Source organism: Photinus pyralis, unplaced genomic scaffold (genome assembly GCF_008802855.1).
Source record: "Photinus pyralis isolate 1611_PpyrPB1 unplaced genomic scaffold, Ppyr1.3 Ppyr1.4_LG3b, whole genome shotgun sequence".
NCBI lineage: Eukaryota > Metazoa > Arthropoda > Insecta > Coleoptera > Lampyridae > Photinus > Photinus pyralis.
In genome coordinates this window covers 16481257-16490139 of record NW_022170510.1, presented here as the reverse complement: position 1 = coordinate 16490139, position 8883 = coordinate 16481257, and positions in this window count along the sequence as shown.

Genomic DNA, 8883 nt, shown 5'->3' with positions numbered 1-8883 from the left:
TCAAATATTTAAAGATTGCTTGAAAGATGATTCTACTCATCCACGCCTATAACTTTTCATACTCTTTATAATAGGCTTTTCATTTGGATTTTGCAGGTACTAACTTTTCTTCTGCTTTTGCAAGTCACTAAATCGACGGTGTAGGTGTATAATCTTTTTCAACCGAAGTCATTTTATTAATTACAAGGACGGTAAGCAAACGTCAAGTGGCATTTTCATGGCAATAATGGAATTACGTATAATCAGGGTCAGTAGCGGCTGGTCCTAAACGGCATAGGGGCACAGAGGCACAGGCCCACCCAATTGCCAAGATAATCGGCGGAAATAAACCAGCATGTCAGTCAAGAAATTATTTTTATTTGACATACACTTACATTGTCCAATGGTTGGTATTAAAGTTTCCTTCCGTCCGCGACCTTTCGCAGGCAGGTTCATTTGCTTGACTTCGGTTATCTCTGCATCCGTGATATTACGTCGATTTGGGGAGCGAATCTGGTGTGCCCCAGTGCACGTTTCACTTTTGTGCGGGAGCGTTGAATCCTTTTCTCTTGCTTTCCGTGCGTTGTGTATGTAACTTCATCAGAATTAGACGCAACGCTTGCAACACAATATGAAAGGTTAAACGGGGTTAAAAACTATCCAAAAGGAATTGTTAGATGTAATGTAAATTTATTAGCAAGAAATTCAATCTGCATTTATTGCTTTGGAAGCTCACCGATACCTCTAATCATCAGTAAATTGTTGTTCGTTATTTAATACGTTTTTAATGGAAAAATTTACGTCTGATAACAATAAATCGATCAATAAATATAAATTATCCCTCAAAGTTAAGCATGACGGGGCGTCCGTAAGGAGCGGTAAAAGTAATTATTAAACGACGGGCGCAGTGCAGTAAACAAACTAAAAATGTTCATTGCAAATTTTCAGTCTTTTTGAAGTTTTTTTTACTCGAGCGCTAAAACGCACGGCAATTCTTGAGGAAATAGCCTAACATAGATTACCGCGTTTTGCTCCTACACGCTTGACACACGATCTACGAGTAAACATTAATACGAGAGAATGTAACGCTGGTGGGAAATAGCATAGCGCGCAACCTCGCCATCATATTACCCCCTTTCCATTGGTCAGTTGTGTTGAATTGTTGGTACAAATTGTGGTATAATTATTGTTGTGGCCCTGGGCTTAACCTAGAGGTTCACTGTTTGTCTTTTTAGCATTGGAAATGCTTATATTTTGTATATGGGTATGAAGTTACCAGTTTCGTTCAAGCCGAAAAGACGGCGGTGTCGCATCAAGTGATGATTGTACCGTACTCGGCCGCAATCGGTAGATTAAAGAAAAGTCGCGACATAAGCAAGCGTGTGAGCGAGTGGAGCAAGTGATCCCGGGTGAAGAATAAGGGTTATTTGTGTTTAAATATGGGGTTATACGGTTATCATTTCTAATGTATCCGATCGCGATGGTCTGTGAATTTTTTATAATTACAAGCCCTATTACATAGATTTATCAATATTTATATCGTCCTGGAAACATTCGTTGTCACCACGTCAATATATCGCCGGACTTTCAGGTGACCTCGAATCTATACCAAACAACACCTGTGTCCCATAGTACCCCCTACCATACCCTCCAACAGAGATACACATGGCGCCCAATAGATAATTGGACGTTAGGTCGTTCCCCTTCGTTAGAACCCCTCATAATTATGCTACTCCAGGTTCGGTCGTACACTGACTACTGAGTCACAAGTAGCTGTCAACTGTCAATTGCTAAGATAAGAAGCGGTCGATATTATTGCACTCCAAAACGTCCGATTCGACGGTTAACCGTTTGAAGAGTCATTAGCAAACCGTTGATCTGCTATTGATGCGATATTGGACCGTACGTCGCAGATAGCGGTCTTATACTGTGCGATCAAAAATGAGTTGCTGTCGAGTCCTCTTTGGAACTTTTGTTTACATGGGAAATCGTATTTATCTTGAACTTCCAAAGGCGACTCGACAGCAACTCATTTTTGATCGCCCGTTACTCCATTTGTTCGTTTACCTCGCTGAATTTTCGGGAAGTAATAACCACCCTTCCACGCTGCCTTCAACACAAGGAAGTAGAAGTAATAAAACAAAGTCACTACACAAACAAATAAAACTAGCAAGAAATGCACATATTAATGACTTTGGCAAACACAAAGACTGTAACTGATAAGTCATCACCTCTTGATCCATTTGAATGAAACTTTGTCAACTTCCACGTTATAAGATGAGGAACGTCGCAGCCATTATTTGATAAAAAAGTGCCAACACCTTCTTGATGTTGGTTTGCAATTTTATTTAAATGTTCTTTAAAATATGTACATAATGAAAAGCAGTTTGAAGTGGTGTATAAATAACCTTTCGGCTAGCATGAAACGGATTTAAATAAACATTATATCTATATGTGTATAAAGAATTAAGTGACTAAAGAAATATTTGTTACTTTTATGAAGAGTGACCATATAAGCTAACGATTAAGTTTTTCGTTGAATTCCGTAGGTGGTCTGCGGCATGCACTCTATCTCAACCCCCGATCTATATAAGACCTGTGCTCTTCATTATTGCTTCATAATTCGTTCATGGAATGAGTCTAAGAACGTGGAAGGAATGTCAATTATGTTTCAAAATTTAGGTTTATTTACTAATAGTCACAATGGCGATTAGGGGAATGTAAATTAAAAAACATTAAAAGATCATCATTAGACGGTCGGTCATAAAATTATACATCTTGTTAAAGACCTGTAAAACTATTAAGCCACCGTAAATGAAATGTGAATTTCAGCAAACGCAGTTTTATGAGATATCCTTGCTTGGTCCCATTTTTGTTCTTGCACTTCATGGAAGCGGTTTAACAAAGAAGAGTCCTGCATTAATTAGTGATTTAAATTACCTGTATGCAAATAAGAATAATTTAAATTACCCGATCACATTAATTAAATGTGATTCCAATTAAAAATCAAGCTTTCTTAAAGTCTTGAATTTATCGACCGAAGGAAAAATTGCTTTAGATTGAGACGAAACTAAAAAAGTTTATAAAATATAAGACCATTATCGTAGGCAATATCTATAGATCTAGTCTTGACGTGTTTCATAGTTTTCAATGCGCGTTTCCAGCAGCGGCACCTGAGCCCGTAATCAATTCTACTGAGTTTAAATCTTAGCGCGCCCCCATTGGTCGCTTCTTCAGTAATTTAGTTAATGGTTCCCTGCTGTGCGCTCCCCTTGCCATAAGTCTTCTGTTACAAGAAGTAATGGCCGGCTGTCACGCTTTCAACCTTATACAATGCCTACCATACCCGGAACCCCTTACGGTCCTAGTGATCGACCCTTTCACCTATACCTTTACAACAGATCATATTCAAAACGCTACATTAATACCTGGTTAAAAAATAGACTTACCGACCTCGATAAAAAAAAGACGAGCTAATTACAATAATTCTTCCAGCAACGCGAATTTTACACTTCTAAGAAAACGGTCTCGGACAGGTATCCGGATCTGTTATAAAAATTTACCTGCATAGAAATCAATTTGCAGCAAATCACGAAAAGTGACAGTATGTAGAAAGCGTTTATAAAGCGATTTAATGTATATAGGTATCAAGAAACCCTCGAAAACCCTATTATCGCATTCATCACAGAGCCCCTCCCTTACATCTCAATGAGAACTTTCGAACAATACTGCAAGAACCACTATCCATTAATCTCGGCGACCTGTTTTGTAAGACTGTTTTATGGAACTTCTGTGAACCGTGAAGCACATCTCAATCTTTTTAAAAGCCAATTATTGGTCGAGGTACCTGCATCGCATTTGATAAATTGCGCTTGGGATAAATTATTGGTATTATCGATTCGAGAAAATACTTACGGTTACTGTGCAGTTTTGTGTACGGAAGGGGGCGATTAGAAATATGTCTTAGTCTTACGATGAAAAGCTTTTAGCGCCTTTATGTGATTAACAATTTTTCACGGGGTAGAGTGGACGATTGTTTCGGGTACATAAACTTTTATCGTGAAAAGGTATATGGCAATCCACAAAACTTTCATTATAATTAATTTTCTTTACTACTTAGGTACATTATAATTATTTTTCTAAGATTCTCTTTTGATGCCCCTTTTGTTAGAGAAATGGGGTTGTACTATATGTATATATAAACGTATAAAGTTACTTTCTCCGCACATAAGGATCTCCATAGGAAAACGACACACATTGCATTCTTAAATTATTTTATACAGAGCACTGCATCAACCCCGATGTAGGTAACGGAAACAAAAATTGCTTATGATCATTGTACTAAATATCCCTACGTTTATGTGTCAATGTCTGTAGGGTGCGTATTGGTAAACTGACTGCCAACCGTCGGATAACATGTTATTGTGACTGTTGAGAATCCGAGCTGATGTTACATTACAATCTCGACTAATTTATCACACTTAATACAGCGGAAACGGTTTGTTAATTAGGCATGTTTCATCATGTACAGGGCGTGGAGAATTTTTTTTCTTGTATGAAATCACAACTCAGATTAGAAAAAAATCTATTTATTTGATAAACAACTTATAAAGCATAACTCTAATTCAATAATTTTATTGAAATTAAAAAATATATCATAATACTGTTCAACTATTCATCTTCTTCGTTTTGTAAGAAAGAAATGGTCATCATTTTGTGGAAAATTTCCTCCATAAACGATAAGAAACAAGTATAGGTTTTGCACAACTTGTGCAGATAAAGCACATTTTTGTTTAACCGAAATAGCTTTTGTTTTAACATCACCAATGGATATATTTCTTGCAGACGTCTCAATCGCCCTTTGTGAGTCCCCTCTTCCGATAATCTGTCCTGGAGATATAATGGAATATGATATCAATACGTGATAAGGCTTTACGGAAATACAAAAACAGTAAAAAAATGGAACACTGGGATTTCTACAAAGCAATGCGTAACTATACCACCTCAGCAATTAAAAGAGAAAAAAAGGCTTACTTAGACTATAAGGTTAAGCATGACATTAACCAAGTTTGGAAGCACCTTAGAACTTTAGACATTTATAACAAGCGGAAAATGGCTGGTATTCCAGCTCACCTTAATGATGTAGAAATGATAAATAAGTCATTAGCTAGTATCAGTACTATGAGTTCAGAATCTGAAAGGAAACTGGTAACATTTTATAGTGAACATTTACTGAAGTCATTTCGTAAATCTTTTTCTTTTGCTGAGGTTGATGAGCGCACTGTGCTACGACATATCTCTAAAATTAAATCCAAATCATCAGGGTCGGATGGTATCACTGTAAAAATGTTAACTTTGTGCTGTCCATATATTTTACCACATCTGACGCACACAATAAATGTTTGCTTAATGACAAGTACCTATCCTACTGACTGGAAACTAGCATATGTCACCCCACTACCTAAGGTCACCAAACCATCCACGATTAATGATTTGAGGCCAATAAGTATTCTGCCGGTTTTGTCAAAAGTCTTGGAGAAAACTATGTCTGAGCAAATAAATGAGTTTCTAGTAGCTGAATCTATTTTATCAAATACTCAATCCGCTTTCAGGGCTGGATATAGTTGCACTACAGCATTATTAAATGTTACTAATGACATTATCTCTTCTGTCGATCAAGGTGAACTGTCAGCTCTAGTTCTGCTTGATTTTTCCAAGGCTTTTGACACAATTAACCACAAAGTACTTATAAGTATCCTTAATTACATTGGTTTCAATCCTAATGCTGCTCGATTAATCGAAAATTATCTGGAAGGTAGATTGCAACAAGTCGTACTAAATGAACATATCTCATCACCTATTAGAATAACGTCGGGAGTACCTCAGGGTTCAGTGTTGGGACCGCTCTTGTTTTGTATATATACTAGTAATTTTCATCGTAGTGTCCATCATGTAAAATTTCACCAATATGCAGATGATGTTCAATTGCAATTCAGTTTCCCTGAATCACTTACTGCAAAGGCAATGGACCATATAAACTTAGATATTAAACGCATTGTTGCTACGTCTGAACTACATGGACTGAATATAAACCCTCTAAAATCATCTTTTATAATTTTTGGTCCACGTAAGTCAAGAGAGGATCATATCCATAATATAGCAATTAAAATAAACGGCATGGTTCTGTCACCTAAACAGTGTGTAAAAAATTTGGGGCTGTGGATGGATTGCGATTTGCGCTTCAAACAACACATAACCGCCATTAGTCGTAGGGCGTTTTCCAACTTAAAATTAATTTTTAACCATCGACAGTCCTTGAGTTTTCATCTAAAGGTGCTCCTGTGCGAGTCACTAGTCTTATCAAATTTCAACTATTGCGACTCTGTTTATGGTCCTTGTCTTGATAGCGGTGATGTTGCTAGGATACAGAAAATGCAAAATTCCTGCCTTCGGTTAATTTTTGGGGTAAAAAAATATGAAAGCATATCTCACAAGTTAAAAGAGATCAGTTGGTTGAACATGACGAACAGGAGATACCTTCACTCTGCCTCTTTATATCATAGTGTCATTAGCAACCGCACGCCTAAGTACCTACACGAGAAAATCAAATTTAGCTCTAACAGTAGATATTACAAATTGATTACTCCACCTCTCCATCGAACCAAATTTTTCGAACGTTCATATGTTTACAATGTTGCGAAAATTTATAATCTTCTACCGACTAATATTAAAATGCTGGGGATGAGTTCATTTAAAAGGAAAATTTTCAAAATCACTTTAGACAGACAGAACATGAGTCTTTAATCATTCTTAAATGTTAATGTCATTCTATTTATACAAATTCGATGTCATCTCATCTCATTTTCGATCTCGCTTTGTACACATATTCATTCAACATCTACATTTAATTTCAATACTCTGCGTACTTGTTACTTTATGGTTATTTAGCATAATGCAAAACGATTTTCATTTATCTTTCCATCCATCTATGATTATTTTCCGCTAGCGTTATCTTTTAGTAATCGAATCGAAAGGGGTTAAGTGGAAGAGCAGATGTTCGGCATCTTCGTGCCAAAGCATCTGAACTTCGCCTCATTAGTTTAACGGGTAGAATTTGTGTTCCGTTTATATAAAATCATCTTTAGGTTTCAACAACTGATGTTACTCGTTATCTAATAAAGACACTATTATTATTATTATTATTATTATTATTATTATTATTATATATCCGAACACGATAAGAAGTCGAGGAGGAGGACTATGGTTTATAGAAATTAATTCCTTTCGTTGAGACCTTTTATTAGAGTACCATGAAGGATAAAACCAGTTGCACTCCCATTTGGCACACCTTCGAGGTATATGGCTACCTACTGCAAAAATTCCTGGACTCTAGAAGTAGTTCAAAAAAGTGAGTAGGTACCTACTTTTTTCCCGGGGAAAAATGTAATTTCATGAAAAGTGACATTTTGTCATATAAATATAAATTGAACTCCATCGCATGTAAAATCAGAAAATTCAGAATCAGACATCAAATTAGCAATGATGTATAAAAAGTCAAATCATATGGATTCTATAGCGACTTACGGCATAGTTAATGTAAGTCTTCAGCTTTAGAAATGTAAATTGTTAGTGATCGAATTACATAAATTAAAGCTAATCATTTGTTAATTGTGGACATCTCGAGGATTATTATTGAAATATATAAATAAACTCTTTTAAAGTTTATTTAAACGGCTAAAATGTTGCAATATTATAATAATAAGCAGTGTGGCAAATAAATCCCGTATACTACTGCTACTTGCTATTGGAGCTACGTTGTCAGTGAAATAATTAATTAGGAAACACCATGTATTTTTTACCTATATTATTAAAAGAAGGTGAAATTATAAATAAAATAATTTTTAACACAAAACATAACCACTCTCAATTATTTATTTAAAGCCAGCGCTACAAAGAATTACACATTTAACGTCCAATATCCTCCATAAAAATATAGAAAAAAAAATAACTTATGAAAATTAAAACTGCAATCAAAGAATTACAATCGACGTGTTGTTCTCAAGTGGCACAAAAAATTTAATAACAAATAAGTAAATTGTGTGTAGGAGGTAGACACACGACTTTACAGACTCAAAGCGTAGTGCATCTGATTTTACAAAATTTTTGAAAACAAACAAAAAATGTTTTGCTTGACACATGTAGTGTAGTTGCATATGATATTTTGACTACTATTTACTAGAAAGGTTATAAAATGGTACAGTGAAGATTGGGCCTTCGGGTTACAAAGTGTCCCCCCGCCTACTAGTGAGTGATCTAATTTCGCATGTAGTTAATTGAAAATGTTGCAAATAACAAAAAATAACGATTTAAGTCGATATTATGATTAAATGATCACAACAAATTCGATACGTCGATCATGGTATTGAAGTCTGCAAATTCGATTCCTAAAATACAGTGGCTTTGGATGGTGGGGAAATGCTTTTGAAGTAAAGTTTCATTACAATCAAAAAGCATTATTGCAAGTATCGTAATATCGACTTAAATCGTTATGTTACGTGTAATTGCAACCCCAACAAACTATTTCTGGAAAACTACACTTGTTCCCGTAGATAAAATATAAGATTATACCTTGCATATGCGTCGATGATACAGGAAAAATCATACAAAACTAAGGGCGAACGCTACAGACATGTTTTCCTACAAATATCTCGTATCTAACTCCCCATCAAATCTTTCTATCTCAAATTAATTACACTATTCTAAACGATTCTAAATAATAAATTCAACGACCACACATTTTTAATTTCTTTTCAAAATAAAAAGTGAAAGATACAGGAATCAACTCGACTTTGGTTTTCAGTACAGACTTTGCAACATGCGCAATAAACAGTGGTAGATAAAAGT